Raw genomic sequence first — 17,199 nt, forward strand, 5'->3', positions numbered from 1 at the left:
TACTGGTTCGGGCTAAATGTCTCTACGTCCAGTTTGTTGCTGCTCGTATTATTAGCATCGAAAATGGTTCGTAATGGGAGTACAAACGATCGAGAGAGGGACTAGCCCCAAGTCTCTGATGGAAGGGTCGAAATGATACCAAGAGCTTGGTAGCAGCTTGACTGTGTGTGTTGTGTGTTGTGCCGTCAAAAGTCGGTCCTTTTGCTGGAGGAAGCGCATCCCCTTTTATAGATAAAGGAAACGGCTTTACAAGTAATAGGGCTAGGGTGCGTACACTACCTAGCCTTGTTGCTCACGTCTACCTAGCCTTGTCGCTCATTCTGGTGAGTGCGAAAGAATGATAAGCGCCTACCATACTGTCGATGTCTCTGTAGAATATCAGGATGGTTACAGAGTACTGCCCTGCGCAGAGTATGGATTGTAGTACAATGGTTTTGACTTATGAGCCTCGCCCAGCCTTGCTCCACACGCCTTCTGGTTCCTATGAGTCTCTGTCGGAGGGACGCGGGGTCAGGGTCCGGAGTAACGCCGTGGGCAAGGTCTTCCGATTTGGTGGACCCGAGGGGCCGGGAAGCGGACGCCGCTCCCCTATGATCATAACGTGGTGACCGCACATCCGTCATTTGTGGAGGATGCGAGTCTCTGGGTGACTCGAGTAGAGTCATCCGGGGATAGTATCGGACCCTTCGCGGGTAAGGCTGAAGAGCTTGGTTTTTCGTTGACGGGATATTTTTAAGGGAATCATGGTATTCCGTTTGCGGGAATTTTACTCAGCGCCGGCCTGGCTGGGTCCTAACTGCGGATCAAGGTCCTGGTGACGCTTGTGTCCTTGAGTTCTGGTTTCTTGTGGGCCCATCCTTTGTTGGGGTGGCCATTGAGTTGGTTTGGGCCGACCTCCGGTCGTTATGGGCCTAGACGGATTTAGAGAAGAGATTTTTCTGGTCCACGTCCCCTCTATGGGAAAAGAGTTCGGTCGCTTTGGGAAAGCGAACCGTCCAGCGTGATTTTGGTGGGAGAGGATAGGGATTGCAGGCGCGTGTTCCGCGACGTGATGCGATGGTGCGCGTGGCAGGCCCGGAGATCAAGGCGGACGGGTGCCCTTCTCGCATCCGTCGCCCCTATAAAACCACGGGGTTTGCCCCCAAGGTTCCGTATTTTGCCCCCTTGCCTTTGCGTCTGAAACCTCCACCGCCAATCGCCCTAGCCTCCTGCGTCCATGCTACCGCTGCCGCCAAACTCGCTGCTGCCTTCTGCGCACGCACTGCCGCTGCCGTTGAAATCGCTGCTGCCTTCTTCTCCGTGCTGCTCCTGCTGTCGCAATGGACCCAGGGTACAAATCCAACATCTCCCTTCGCCGCCTGGAGGGCCTCGTCCACCGAGGCCTCCTTTGCCCATTGACCGCCGCCGAGGAGTGGCGGCCGCTTGGTGAGGAGGAGGAGCCACAGCCGCCTGAAGGGTACGTCGTGTCTTTTGCTCACTTCCATGAGCGGGGATTCACCATGCCTGCCCATCTGTTTTTCCGGGATTTGCTGGACTATTATCTGGTGGAACTGCAACACCTTAGCCCTAATGGAATCTAGCACATTACGGCATTCGTCGCCCTATGCGAGGGGTTCTTGGGGATCGACCCCCACTTTGATCTGTGGTGGTATATCTTTGCCGTTAATTTGGTGAAGAGGCGGGTCAGGCAGCAAGAGCTGCATGCGCCGATGGGGTGCGCCAGCATCCACCTCCGCAACAACCAAGGGAGGATGTACCCGCTCATGTGTTTGTCCACCTCCAACAAGGGGTGGCATTCGCAATGGTTTTACATCAAGAACGATGCCGCCGCCCCCTTGCTAGCTTTCACCGGGCGCTGCATCTTGGAGGCCCTGGGGTCGTGGGGGTGGGGCGTCTCGGGCAAGAGGAAGAAGCTACTCAACAACCTTCTCGCCGCCATCCAAACTCTAAAGCAGAGGGGCGTGAAGGGGTCGGGGATCATCGACGCCTACCATGCGAGGAGGGTGGCGCCGCTGATGACGCGTGTACTTCCCCTGTATCGGATGGTGCCAAAGCGTCGTTTGAAGGGACGGTGCTCGTCGACGAGGCACTCCCTTTCTCTGAAGTGGCGCAGCGAATCAAGGAGGCGATGAAGTCCACGAAGGACTCTACTGGCGCTGTCCTTGACTTCGTGTATCCGGTGCCGGGGCATCCCCCGATGCGACCAGAACCGAGGTTTGTTGACTTCGTAAGTTTTCTTGCCTCTTGCTCCTTTTCTCTCTTGTAATTTTTGATCCTCTGATGTTAACCTTGGGATGGCGGGAGCAGCTGGGGGTCTGCACTTCAAGGACAGCCCGGCTCCATTGCCGAAGGACCCAGCCCAGGTGGCAGCGAACCGTGCTGTGGCTGGTTGGGACAAGAAGACGCGGGAGCTCGCGAAGAAGAAGGCAATACGGAAGCAGCAAGCTCGAGCCCGAGACAAGGAGACAAGCAGTGAAGACGACGATGATGATGATGAGTCGGATGAGGAAGCAGCTGGCGTGGACTAGGGTGACCTAGTGAATGAGGACTCGTTGTCCCCGCAGGGACCTTTCCCGTTCCACGTGGAGGGAAGTGAGTCTACAGGAACAGTGGAGCTGGGCCCTTCCCTGGGTCCAGTGGGAGCCGGTGGATCCACCGCTACCGTCGGGGTGCCATTGGAGGATCGGTGGATGGGAGGGGTCGGATCCGAGACCGTCCCCGCGGTGCTGGTGGAGGGGGTAGCTCCAACGCCACGCCTCGAGAGGTTATGGAGGGGAGCGGCTCTAGTGCTGCGCCCCTTGAGACGGTGGAGGGGAGCAGCTCTGGTGCTACGCCCCTCGAGATGGTGGAGGGGAGTGAGTCTGGTGCTGCGCCCCTTGAGACGATGGAGGGGAGTGGCTCTAGTGCCGCGCCCCATGACATGATGGAGGGGAGCGGCTCCGATGCCGCGCCCCGAGAGGTGATGGAGGGGAGCAGCTCTGGTGCTGCGCCCCACGAGACAAGGGAGACGAGCCCCCCTGCCTAGGAGCAAGGGGTGGGCTTGAAATGGTCCTACCCACATGAGTTGGAGCAGGGGTCCGAGGGTTTGTCCCTGAAACATACCCGCCGCCCGAAGGAGTCAGAGTACGTCGTCCACTCCCCTCGTTGTTTCGTTTATTTTTCTGTTCCGATCTTATGCTTCTTCCTCTTTTGTAGATTCTTGCGATAGGGCCGCCCTCTAGGGCCGGTGCCCAAGAAGAGCCTTGCCCTTCAGGCGGGACGACTGGTGCTACCTGACGTTGCCCCTGTTTTGGGCAGGAGCGTTGTGGCCTTGTTGGCCGGTCCAGCGGCGCCCGCGGTGGTTGCTGAACAGGCGACCGTGACCGCGTTAGGTCAGGAGTAGCCGGACGCAGCCATGGTCATGTCCGTGCCTCTGGTGGTCACAGAGACGATGCCCAACATGGATCGGGTGGAGTTGGATGCGGCCATAGTGGCATCCAAGGAAGCGGCGCAGTCCGCACCAGTAGAGGTCTAGATGGAGGAGGCCGCGAGGGTCTCCGGGCGTCTTGGTGGTGGTGGGAAGGACTCGCCGGCCATCGCCCCCAGCCCTGTTGTCGGAGGGCAGCCGTTCCCCCACGCGAAGCGAGCCGACGCTTCAATGGATGGATGCTCAGGATCTGTCGTCGGCTCTGTTCTCGCTTGATGACGCTGCCGAGAGTGTGGAGCGGGAAAACCTTGACATCGGGTTCTCAGCCATGATCAGTGCCTTGAACCAGGCCAATGGAGCCCTACGCAAAATCATCATTCCGTCTAGCCGGGTATTCGCCTTGCTCTCCTCCTTTTTGTATCCCTGTGTTTTTGTGTTTTTGACATCGGTCTTCTTTTTAGAATCTTGCTGCCCGTAGCCAGAACAAATCCTGGTTTCTCCGCGAGTGAAAGGCGGAGTGGGACCGCCTCACCGAGGAGGCCCGGCTACGAGGAGATGTGAGCGCGTAGCTTGCTGTCGTCCAGCAACGGGAGGCCGAGGCGCGTCGTGACATGGAGGAGTTCCATGCGATGTTTGAGGATTTGTCGGCGAGCACAAAGCTGGATGAGGAGGAAACTGCTAGGCTCCAAAAGGAGCGAGACGAGCTACTACAGAAGAATGCCGTGGCTAGTGAGAGGGCCGGTGAGCTCCTAGCGGAGCTACAGACGGAGCGAGACCTCAAGCTGAAGGCTGAGGAGGGGTCCGCGATGTTGCAGGAGAAGGCGAACCAGGATGCCGTGGTGGTTGATCGGGCCATCCGAGAGCGCGACGAAGCGCATCGGGAGGCCAAAGCACGCCAGGCGGATCTTGGAGTCGAGGTGGCCCGACGACTGGATGGCGAGGAAGTCTATGTCGGTCTGCGCGCCGATCTCGCTGAGGCGCGGGGGCTTCTTCAAGTCGAAGGTGATGAATATGATCGCCTATCTTCCTCTGTCCTGGCGGTCTGTGACGACCTGCGGGTGACGCAAGAGGAGGGGGATGGTTCCCTCACGGTCCGTGCTACTGGTATCATGGCACGCGTGGGCCAGCTTGAGGAGAGCGCCTTTTGCCTTGGGATCACCCAAGCCTTCACTGTCGCCCATTCCCATTATGCTTAGGAGATCAACCTAGGGGTGACAAGCCAAGGCTTTGCGCTTATCTATGAAGATGCTAAGCTAGATGAGATGGAGAAGGTGGTGGCTCCCCTTGCGTGGAACCTAGCGGATAAGCTGAAAGAAGAGGTTCTCCCTTCGCGGAAGTAGTTAGTGGAATTGGTTTGATAAACACTTATTTGTAATATGTGAACAAGTGTCAGTGCTTTTGTGTCCTGGAAAAGGTTGCGTAAGTCTCGTTTCATTATTTTGTTTTGTTTGATTTCACCTTCTTCCCTTTTTGCAATCACAAAGAGTGTTTATTCGATCCGACCCTTCCCTTTGTTTAAGGCCGCAGGGCCGGTGGTGCTTTCAGGGAAAAAATTTGGATTGTGCTATTTGAGCAAAACATACCGTAGCCGTCTGGTCGTTTGGTTTTTTGCGGTCTTACCAGTCTGTTCCCCCAAACCTTGCCGCTAGTCTTGATGCGAGGAGGGAGTCCGATATAATGATTGTTTCGAAAAAAGGAAGGGAGGTAGCCGTACCTTTACCAGCCCCCGAGTGAGATCCGACCCCTTGCATCCGCTGGGGTCGGGTGTTACTAGAGACCGGAGCGACGGTGTGCCCGATGAACTTGCCAACGGGGATGTTCAGATGGAATCCCATTCCGTGGTTTTTATGATAGGGTCGGCAAAGTCCTTGGATGGCATTTCACTATTCCCCACCCTTCCTTCCAGCCGAATTCCCCAAATGGGGACTCTATGGGCTCGGCAAGGGGGGTTTGATAGGGGTCCCTGTATCGAGCGGCTCGAGCCCTCAAGCCTTCTTAGGGTTTGATAGGGGTCGGCCGTAATTCGCGTGTTACCCCGTCCTCGACTTTCACAATCGGAGGGTCCGAGTAGACAACACTTGCCTTGGTGGCTCGAGTGTTGTGCTCAATGAGCTCGCTAACGGGTACGTTAGTGTGGAATCCGGATCCATCATTTGCTGATGGGGTCGGCAGAGCCCTCTGGTGGCATTCCACAACTTCTTAACCTACCTCTCGACAGACGCCCAAGCCGTTCGATAGGCTCAGGTGGCCCGATGGCCTCTCCTCGATGGAGATTCTGTGGGTTTGGCTCGGGGTTAGAATCGAACGAGAAAAGGTTGAGACGTCCCTGTCCGCTTTTGAGCGGGGACGGGCAAGGCCGCTGGGGCTCGTCTTAGTTATTTCTCCCTGGCTCTGTTTGGCACGAGGCGGCCTCGAGCCCTTCATGGGCCAGCCTTTGAACCTCGGCCTGCTGCCGCCCATATCGAATGAGGTGACTGCTGTTTCGTGACGCGACACGAAGCATTGGGATAAAATGTTTTGCATATGCAATGTTTGAATGTATAATTTAATCGAAATGAAGGCGGGGTCGGTAATGTTACCTTGGTGGCACGAGTGATGGAAAGCTCCTACCAGATGTGTTCGTACGGGGTTCGGGCCCTGATGTTCGCGACGAGGTTGGAGTAACTTGCATAAGAATCGCTATTCTTTGTTTTTATATTTCGGTGGCGGGCCGAGCCGCTCGATTGAGTTGGGCGACCTGAGAGCTTCTCCTTTGGGGGAGATTCTATAGGTGGACCCCTCTGAACCCTTCTAGAGAAGGCGAATGCCGAAGCTGGAGATGCGGGGGACAGTGAGTTCGATTATTCTGGTGAACAGAAACACTGTAGCTACCGAGGCGTAGGGTCTGCTAGTTCGTCTAGTTTTATTCAAAGTTCTATGCCCGCATACCGCGCCCCCGGTTTCAAACGTACAGAGGGGTTGGGTGAAGAGGATGTCTAGACTGGTAGACACCCTCTGCAGCCCCCGAGTGAAATCCATGTCCCCGCCGTTTGATGGGGTCGGAAGCTCGATCATGAATTTTCACACGTAAAGTAAGAGGGCAAAGGTGCTTATCTTTCTTTGGACGTTCGTTTGTCGTCTCTCCTGGGTCGCATGGTCGACCCAGGAGGCCCGTTGGGCTCCCCTTTACAGAGGCGCCATCGTCGGATCATTCCGTAGTCCTGTCTGGGGAGGCGAAGGGTCGTCTGCCCATGTGTGCGCCTTAATTACCGCGCCCGGGGCGGGCCAGTGGCAGGCCATACCCAAGCAGCGTCCTTTTTGACTAGGGGCGCCTCGTCGACCAGAGCGCATCCCGTCAGTTCCGGCGCGCCCCCCTCAGGTTTCTGTCAGCATTGATTTCACATTTTGTATTGAATGGGGGGAAGGCAGAGAGTTTTTTGTCTCCACCTTTCGCCTTTCCTCAGCTGCTGAGCCCCTTCTATAAATAGGGAGGGGGAGGGGAGTTCTCGTCACACTTCTTATTCTTCCTCTGAGCCACTACCTTTCCTTCTTCCTTTCCACCGAATGCGTCCATGCATCGCGGCGGTTCCTGAGTTAGGAAGGGTAATGCCAGAGAGAGAGAGAGAAACTCACTGATCCGCTCGTGAATCTGGAGTGTGATGTCGAGCTAGAGGTTATCCAACGTAGATGAGATGGCGCGGTTCGCCTGTGCTAAGGAGGGGTCGTCGCTGCCGAAGGAGAAAAGGCACCGAAGGGCGATGATCGTTGTTGATTTCGCCGCCATTGGTTGCGGCCTTCCTTCAGTGGAAGGTGCTTTCTGCCCTGACGCCATTGTTAGGGTTGCGGCTAATGATGATGGCGTAGTCCCTGGGCCTACCGGCGGAGGCGCCATTGTCAGGGTTGTGGCTGATGACGATGGCGTAATCCCTGGGCGTCCTAGGGTCGAGGCACCACAGTCGTCGATATGGTGCTCGTTGTTGTAGATGATGGCGCTTCCGAAGATTCGGCGAAGCGGTGGGACATCACCGATGGAGAGCATGGTGCGGCGGCCGTAGTAGACGAACTGGTCTGTGTACATGCCCGGTCGTCACCGATGGAGAGCTTGGCGCGGCGGCTGCAGTAGATGAACTGGTCCGTGCACATGCCCGGACATTGCCGATGGAGAGCCTGGCACGGCGACCGCAGTAGTACTCGTAGTAAAGCTAAATAGAGACTGTAATTGAATAAGTTTGGGGGAGCCCCGGGGTGAACAGTCCTTTGGATTTTTAGGAGTACACTAGTCCTTTGTGTGATGAAATCATTTTGTAAGTGGTGAATTCGTGCAATAATGAACAAGTTTTCATGTTCTATTACGGGAAAATATTAACAGTTTTTCAGTTCCCTCTTTTTGTGAAGAGGTTTTGATGCCTTCCCATGGCCCAAGTTGCAAAGGACTAGGAATGCGGGTGAATTAGTTTTGATTATGCTGGTGAGCAAAGAGGCTTGTAGCCGCTAGGGCGTGGGTCTCCCGTAGTCCTACCGGTTGTACTCAGAACTTACTCCCGAAATCTTAGTTTTTTGGACTTGTTATGAGAAGAACCGAACAACTTTAGATGAAGACTTGTAAAGACAACACAGGAAGTGTTTGCAAAATGTGCTCGTATTATTTGTATCAGCCCCCGAGTGAGGTTCGACCCCTAGCGATTTGTAGGGGTTGGATGTCACTAAAGATCGAGAATTTTTGTAAGAACAAAAACTGATAAGAAAAAACATGCGTTTATTTAAGGGTAAAAACGACGTAGCTGCTCAATGTTCCAGGCGTTGGTGAAGACCTCGCCATCGATGGTTTTCAACCTATAGGCGCTTGGGCGGAGTATTTCCATGACGACGTATGGCCCCTCCTAGGGCGAGGAGAGCTTGTGGCGGTCTTTGTTGCTCTGGACGAGGTGGAGGACAAGGTCCCCAACATTGAAGGCTCAGTCCCGCACTCGTCGACTGTGGTACCATCGCAACGCCTGCTGGTACTAGGCTGAACGGAGGAGGGTAATGTCACAGGCTTCGTCTAGCTGGTCCATGGTGTCTTGGTGGGATGCCTCGGCCCCCTGTTCGTCGTATGCTTTGATTCTTGGAGCTCCATAGTCAAGGTCTGTTGGAAGAATAGCCTCAGATCCATAGACCATGAAGAAGGGTGTGTAGCCAGAGGCCCGGCTAGGGGTTGTCCTTAAGCTCCAGAGTACCGTCGGGAGCTCAGCGAGCCAACGCGTGTCGAACTTGTTCAATCGGTTTGAAGATCCTGGGCTTAAGACCTTGCAGGAGGATGCCATTTGCATGCTCGACCTACCCGTTCATCCAGGGGTGCGCGACAGTCGCCCCAATCGATCCGAATGTGTTGTTCATCGCAGAATCGAATGAATTTACTACCAGTGAACTACGTGCTGTTGTCTGTGATGATGGAGTTTAGTACTCCAAAGCGATGGATGATGTCAAGGAAGAACAGCACAGCTTGCTTAGATTTGATCATGGAGATTGGTCGAGCTTCAATCCATTTTGTAAACTTGTCTATGGCGACAAGCAGGTGGGTGAAGCCCCCGGTGCCTTTTGAGTAGCTCAACCAGGTCGAGCCCCTAGACCGTGAAGGGCCACGTGATGGGGATCATCTGGAGCGCCTGGGCTAGAAGGTGAATCTACCGAGCGTAGTACTAACACCCTTCGCAGGTGCGTACAATATTGCTTAGCGTCGGTTACTGTGGTGGGCCAGTAGAAGCCCTGTCGGAATGTGTTTCCAACCAAGGTCCTTAGCGCCGCATGGTGACCGCAGACTCCACCGTGGATATCGCTCAGCAGAAGTTTTCCCTGTTCGCCAGGGATACAGAGCTATAGGATCCTGGTATGGCTCCATTTGTAGAGTTTGCCTTCTACTAGAACGAAGGACTTGGCGCGACGTGCGAGCCGTCAGGCTTCCGTCTTGTCCACTGGTAATGTGTCATGGAGGAGGTAGTCGAGGTAAAGCGTTTCTCCAGTCGTTGGGAGGGTCAGACTCTGCTGCCGAGTCCTCTTCAAGCTCCATGACCTCGGGGGTCGGGTAGAGCAGCTGGTGGGTCGGGCCCCGGGGCTGGATCAGATGGGCCTTCATTGGCTTGTTCCGATCCCTTGTAGCGCACCGAGGGCTTATGTTGATCGCTTAGCGAAGACACCCACCGAAACTGGCTCTCGGCCAGACGCTGCCTTTGTGAGTGCGTCGGCCGCTTCGTTGAGGCGCCTTGGGATGTGATTGAGCTCCGAGGACATCGAATCTGTCCTCCAGTCATCGGACTTCTTGGCAATATGTCGCCATCTTGGTGTTGTTGGTAGCTTGACTCCTTCATACTGATCACAATAGCTGAGAGCGCACTGACATCGAGGCGTCGGATGCCCAGCTCGATGGTGATTCGTAGGCCATTGATGAGCGCTTCGTATTCTATGATATTGTTTGATGAGGGGAAATAGAGCCGAACCATGTATCTCATGTGGACCCCGAGGGGTGATACGAAGACTAGTCCTGCGCCGGTGCCCTTTTTCATCAGCGATCCGTCAAAGTACATCGTCTAGTACTCTTGATCGACGACTGCTGGTGGCATCTAGACTTCGGTCCACTCTACGATGAAGTCAGCCATAACCTAGGATTTTATCACCGTTCAGGAGGCATAAGTAATGCCCTGATCCATCAGCTCGAGCGCCCACTTTGCGGTTCTTCCTGTAGCGTCCTAGCTACGAATGACCTCACCGAGGGGGAAAGACGTCACGACTGTCACAGGGTGTGACTCGAATTAGTGGCATAGCTTCCTTTTGGTGATGAGGATTGTGTAGAGGAGTTTCTGGATTTGGGAGTAGCGGGTTTTGGAGTTGGATAACACCTCGCTGATGAAATATACAGGGCGCTGCACCTTGAAGGCGTGCCCCTCTTCTTCCCGCTCTACCACCAAGGCAGTGCTAACCACTTGCGTGGTGGCCGCTATGTACAGGAGGAGGGATTCTCCATTGCTTGGAGGGACCAGGACCGGGGGTTTAGTTAGAAATTGCTTAACCATGTCAAGCGCTTCCTGGGCCTCAGCTGTCCACTCGAAGCGGTCGGACTTCTTCAGGAGTCGATAAAGGGGGAGTCCTCATTCACCGAGGCACAAAATAAATCGGATGAGGGCGGCACGGTACCATGTGATCCGCTGAACCCCCTTTATGTCTTGGATTGGGCCCATCCTTGTGATGGCCGAGATCTTCTTTGGGTTGGCTTCGATGCCACGCTCGGAGACAATGAAGCCGAGCAGCATGCCCCTCGGGACCCCGAAAACATATTTTTCGGGATTGAGTTTGATGCTGTTTGCCCAGAGTTTCGAAAAGGTTTGTCTGAGGTCGGCGACAAGGTGATCAGCCCATTTGGACTTTACTACGATGTCGTCGACGTAGGCCTCAACGGTCCGCCCGATGAGGTCCCCGAAGCAGTTGAGCATACAGCACTAGTAAGTTGCCCCTGCATTCTTTAGACCAAATGACATTGAAATGTAGCAGAACGATCCAAAGGGGGTGATAAAAGACGTCACGAGCTGGTCGGACTCTTTCATTGCGATCTAGTGGTAGCTGAAGTATGCGTCAAGGAAGCAGAGGGTTTCACACCCTAAGGTGGAATCGACTATTTGGTCTATTCGTGGTAAAGGAAATGGATCCTTTGGACACACCTTGTTGAGGCCTGTGTAATCGACACACATTCTCGATTTCCCGTTCTTTTTTGCACAAGAACAAGGTTTGCTAACCACTCTGGGTGGGGTACTTCCCTGATGAACCCAGCAGCCAATAGTTTTGCTATCTCTTCACCGATGGCTCTGCGTTTTTCCTCATCGAAGCGGCACAGGCGTTGCTTCACCGGCTTGGAGCCTAGGAGGATTTTCACGGTATGCTCGGCGACCTCCCTTGGGATGCCTGGCATATCCGAGGGTTTCCACGTAAAGATGTCTTTGTTATCGCGGAGGAAGTCGACGAGCGCGCTTTCCTATTTCAAGGAGAGCGCGGTCCCGATGCGGACTTTTTTGCCCTTGGAGCTACTGGGGTCTACGAGGACCTCCTTGGACCCTTCTGCCGATTCGAACGACCCGAACAACTTCTTTGCATCGGGTGCTTTTTCAACGACCTCCTCCCTGAGGGTGGCGAGCTCTTCGAAGGCGACAACTGCTGTGGCGTGACCGTAGCATTCGACTTCGCACTCGTAAGCGCGATGGAAGGAGGTGCCGATGGTGATGACCCCACGGGGGCCCGGCATCTTCAGCTTAAGGTATGTATAGTTGGGGACGGCCATGAACTTCGTGTAGCATGGACGTCCAAGGATGGCGTGGAAGGTTCAGAGGAACCCTACCACGTCGAAGGTAAGGGTCTCAGTCCTGTAATTGGACCGATCCCCAAAAGTGACAGGTAGATCAATCTGCCCTAGCGGCACGGCCTGTCTGCTAGGTACGGTGCCATGGAAGGGCACTCAGATGGGGCGGAGGTTCGTTCGGTCGACGCCCATCTGAAGGGTCGAGATGGCGACTAGAGGGGGGGTGAATAGTCTTTTCTAAAACTAAATCGCGTCGGCTAACCGATACAAATGCGGAATTAAAACTATCGGTCTAGCCAAGACTATACCCCACTATATATGTTCACTAGCACCTTGCAAAGATAATAATTATGCAACAAAGGTGCCGGGCTAGTTAGAGCTCTCCTAAACAATTTTAGGAGCAATGTTACACAAACCTATGTCACTAGTACTTTAAGCAACAAGGGAGCTCCTACACATGCTAGTAAGCAAAAGCACAAAGCTAACTAAGCTCACTAGCAATGCTCAATAACAAGGCAACCAATGCCTAATTAGAGAGCGCAAATACTTAGCTACACAAACTAAGCAATGTGACTAACAAGGTTACTAAAACCAAATTAGCCACGCAAGGGAGCTACTTCTATGCTACACAAGCAAAAAGGTAATTAGCAAGCTACACAAGCTATCTAATTACAAGAGCAACTACACAAGCTTAATATGTATAAAAGTAATTGTAAGCTTGTGTAATGGGGATGCAAACCAACGGGAAGAACAAGGTTGACACGATGATTTTTCTCCCGAGGTTCACGTGTTTGCCAACACGCTAGTCCCCGTTGTGTCGATCGCTCACTTGGTGGTTCGGTGGCTAATTAGCACCCCTACAAACACCACCTCCTTTGTAAATGTGCCAACATCACCAAGTGTACACCACCATGTGTATGTGTGTTAGCTTTTCACAATCATTTCCCAAAGGATGTTAGTCACTCAACTTGCCACGCCACTCGATCCTAGCGACGATGCAAAGTTAGATCACTCGGGTGGCACTAGATGACCGATATGCAAACAAGTTTGCCTCTCTTGATAGTATGGCCATCTATCCTAAACCCGGTCATAAACTTCTCTACACACCTATAACCGGTGAAATGAAATGCCCTAGGTTATACCTTTGCCTTGCGCATTCCATTCCATCTCCTTCAATGTCGATGCAACACATGCACCAACTCGATCAACAATGATATGATCCACTTCATATCATCATGTGATCATATTGGTTCATCGATCTTGACTTTACTTGCTCTTCACCGTTGCCATCGTCCATCGGCGCCAAGTCTTGCTCAAGCTTCACCGCCACGCGGTCCATCACTCCAAAGCCTTCGACTTGCCCTTCACGCTTGCAACCGGTCCATCAAGCCAAGTCTTGTCTTGATCTTCTCCACCTTGATCACATGACTCAATGTCATGTCTCATGTGCATTTACGCTCCTTCATCATCACATGTGTGAGCTTTGCAATATCTCTATGCCATTTATACCTTCATGGCATATGTTGCTCACACACATGTACCTGTGGACTAATCACCTGTGTATCTCACATAAACATAATTAGTCCACCTAAGTTGTCACTCAATTACCAAAACCAAACAAGGACCTTTCATCCTCCTCCTCCCTTCTCCTTCCTCCTCCCTTCTCCTTCTCCTCCCTTCTCCTTCTTCCTTCTCCCTTCTCCTCTCCTCCACCTCCCTTCTCTCCTCTGCTCCCCTGCTCCTCCACTCCCGCGAGTCAGGGGCGAGGGGTAGCCGAGTGGGGCTGGGTCGGGGCTGGGGCTGCGGTGGTGGTCCGACGGCGGAGCAGGGCCGAGGCAGGGCCGGCTGTGGCGGTCGAGCGGCGCCGGGTCTGGGCCGGGGCGGTGTCGGTGGTCGCGCGGCGGCGGGGCGGGGCCGGGCGCGCGCGACAGCGAGAGGGAGAGAGAGAGTGGGTGTGGGCCGCGGCCGGCCCGCTAGGGTTAAGTGGGTCGGCTCTTTGCCGAGTGCCGAGATGCGGGCACTCGGCAAAGAAATTCAGCGTTCTTTTAATCGGAAAGAATAAAAAAAATTCTAAAAAATCTTTGCCGAGTGCTGCAAGCCTGGCACTCGGCAAAGAGGTTCCTTTGCCGAGTGCCAATTGCGACACTCGGCAAAGTATTTTTATTTTTTTTTATTTTTGTTTTCAAATTTTTTCTGTGGCATTTATACAGTACCTAGAAGCACATGTTCCAATTTGGAACTTTTCTATGACTTTTTGGTATATTTTTTTAATTTTTTATGTTTACTTGAATTTTTCTCGAAAAAGTAAATTTGAACTGCAGGTGCATGAAATATTAGAATTTAGCGATTCAAAAAAATGGTATTCATGTTTTTGAGGCCGTGTGCAGGGACATTCGTGAAATTTCGAACATCTGTTTCACGAAACATGACCACCAACTTGTTAAAAAAGTATTTTTTTAATTATATAAAATGCAAACGAAGTCCGAAAATCACGAAACTTGTCGAGGTGTCGTGTCGTCGCATGTAGAGGTTGTGGTAAAAAAATTAGAAGTTTCCGAGCAAGTTGTGACGTACGATGCCTAAAACCCAGACATCTCATGTCTCCCCTGTACACACAACGGCGTGTCAATCATAGTCTAATTAGGCTTAAAAGATTCGTCTCGTAAATTTCGTCTAAACTGTGTAATTAGTTTTATTTTTTATTTATATTTAATGCTTCATGCATGCATCCAAAGATTCGATGTGACGGAGAATTTTAAAAAATTTTGCAAAATTTTGGGAACTAAGGGCGCGTTTAGATCCAAAATTTTTTGGGTTTTGGTACCGTAGCACTTTCGTTTGTATTTGGCAATTAGTGTCTAATTATGGACTAATTAGGTTCGAAAGTCTCGTCTCGCGATTTCTCACCCAACTGTGCAATTAGTTTTTTCTCATCTATATTTAATACTCCATGCATGTGCCTCAAGATTTGATGTGACGAGTACTGCATAAATTTTTTTAAATCTAAACAGGCCCTAAACACAGGGCACCGCAAACTGGCTGTTTTGAAGGGTCACCTCACAGGAACAATCCATCCATCCGTCAATCAATCTAGTATCACCTGTTGGGAGATACTAGCTGGCTGGCTGACCTGCTGATGATCGAGCAGGTGGCCGAGTGTGAATGGACTGTGGGTCGGCTTAGCAGACAGCCCAGCAGCGTGACTTAGACTCCACGCTTCCGGATCTTGCACTGTCCTTTTCTCCAAGAACGGTGCCTTCCCTTCACCCTTCTGTCCATGTCGGCCTCCTTCTCTCTCTCCCTCTCACTATAACCTAGCTAGCCTCTAGGCTCTAGCTACCCACTTGCATATTTCATGCCTAATCCAGGGATTGTCGTGAAAAAGTCGAGCAGAAAGCCAGAAAGGTTCTTGCTCCAACAAGATCAATCGATCTACTCCTGATAAACCAGATCAGGAGTACTGGAAACTGAGCTTCATTCACCAACAAGGCTACGTAGTACATGCAGGCAGGCAGGCGAGGAGGCGGGACAGACCATGGATTCCCAACGCACAAACCACAAGCGAAACTCCCTGATGAGCGAGGTAGATTATGCATGGACAGTGGCGGATGCACGATGCGGGATAAGGGGGGCTAAAACAATGAAGATGTTGATTTGCATGAAGATTTAATGGTGAAATCAAGCTTTTGCTACAGTGATTAGGCTTGAAATCAAGACATTAGGGAGGGCTGGAGCCCCCCAAGCCCCCCCTTTGGATCCGCCACTGTGCATGGATAACCCGTGCGGTGCTGATGGGCCATAAATGGTTTAGAATTAAATTACACAACTTATTTTTACTCGCATGAAGGAATAAACTACTAGTATAAATTAATTTTAGATTTTAGATTTGAAATAAAATGAGACGTCTTATGTTTACTCGCATAAAGGAATAAACTATTACTCCCTCTTCATCTAGAAAAAACTACAATTCTAGCATGGTACTAATTTAAAGTATATCTTAAATTTGACTGGCTATATATAGTATATAAAAATAATATTCATGATATCAAATAAGTATCATCAGTTTTTTCATGAGATATATTTTTATATTATACCTATTTGGTGTCAAACATTAATACTTTTATCTATATATTGTATTTGGTTAAACTTTAGATGTTTTAACAAAGAATGCACCTAAAATTGTATTGTTCTTTTGGACGGAGGTATTATAAATGATTTTTTTAGGATGGTGTGGTATGATGACGTAGATAAACAAATGCATATTAATAGATAATATGGTTTGTTGACGTAGATAGCTTGCATGATTAGATAGGTACCATAATAATTGTATGTGCTAGTTGTGTTGCTGATGTGGATGGCTTTCATTATTGAGACGACATGATTCTAGTGGAATTTAAGACAATAAGATATATAGATATAGATATAGATATATGTCTGAATCTGCTTAGGCTTACTTATAGCAAGTACAATAATGGTCCTATAGCCAAGCAAATTTGATGTGGAAAAGAGAAGAGAGGAGAGATGATGAGAGCTTGGCTCTCATGCAAGCAAGCACGGGAGCCTATACAGGGGTGGGCTCATACATCAAGTGAATATGAGAAAGATTAGGGAAGAGAAGGTTGACATGGGTAAAAGTAACAATAAAAAAGTTTCTTATAGACAAATAAGAGACCATTGTTGTATAGCTTGGCTCTTGTCTAATAGCCAAACACTTGGCTCTATTATTGTGGTTGCTCTTAGAGCAATTTCAAAAGACTCTTTAATTATATTCTCCCTAATTTATAGGTATAGAGATTTTTGTTAAAAAAATATCCTCTAATCGTCTCTTTAATTGATATCCTAATGTAGACATCCTCTATTTTGGATTTCTCGCTAGCTAAAGATATATGAGGAGCGAGGATGGCTCTCTAGAGTATACACAAGACATAGAAAAGCTATTAGATAGTGTACAAAGATATAAAAAACAATTTTTAAACTCGAGTGTTTCTTCAAAAAATGATGATTTAGAGACTTAGTTTTAGAAACACTTGAAGATGCTTTTAGTACACAGTCATGCATGTATACTGCTCTGCAAAGGGCATGCATGTAGCCGTCCTTTCCCTAATCTCCTTCCACTCCACATGCCTGCAGAGAGCGTCGTGCCGTCGTCAAACCTTTCTGCGCGCGCGCACACACACACGCAAACAAGCTTTAAGCCATGAATCCATGATGATATCCTTCTGCCGGCAAATGCCTCGAAGCTAGTAGCTGAGACATGCACGCACGTACGCAGGCACGCAATGCCGAAATTCCCGCGCGCGGATGCACCAACCGCTGTATACCACCACCAGGTTAAATTCACTACCCGAAACCTGCACTTTGCCGAGTGTCGGAAGTTTTGCCGAGTGTATTTTATCGGGCACTCGACAAAGACGGGTTTGTCGAGTGTTTTTTTCGGCACTCGGCAAAGATGACTTTGCCGAGTGTTTTTTTTTCGGCACTCGGCAAAATACGT

Source organism: Miscanthus floridulus, chromosome 8 (assembly GCF_019320115.1).
Source record: "Miscanthus floridulus cultivar M001 chromosome 8, ASM1932011v1, whole genome shotgun sequence".
NCBI lineage: Eukaryota > Viridiplantae > Streptophyta > Magnoliopsida > Poales > Poaceae > Miscanthus > Miscanthus floridulus.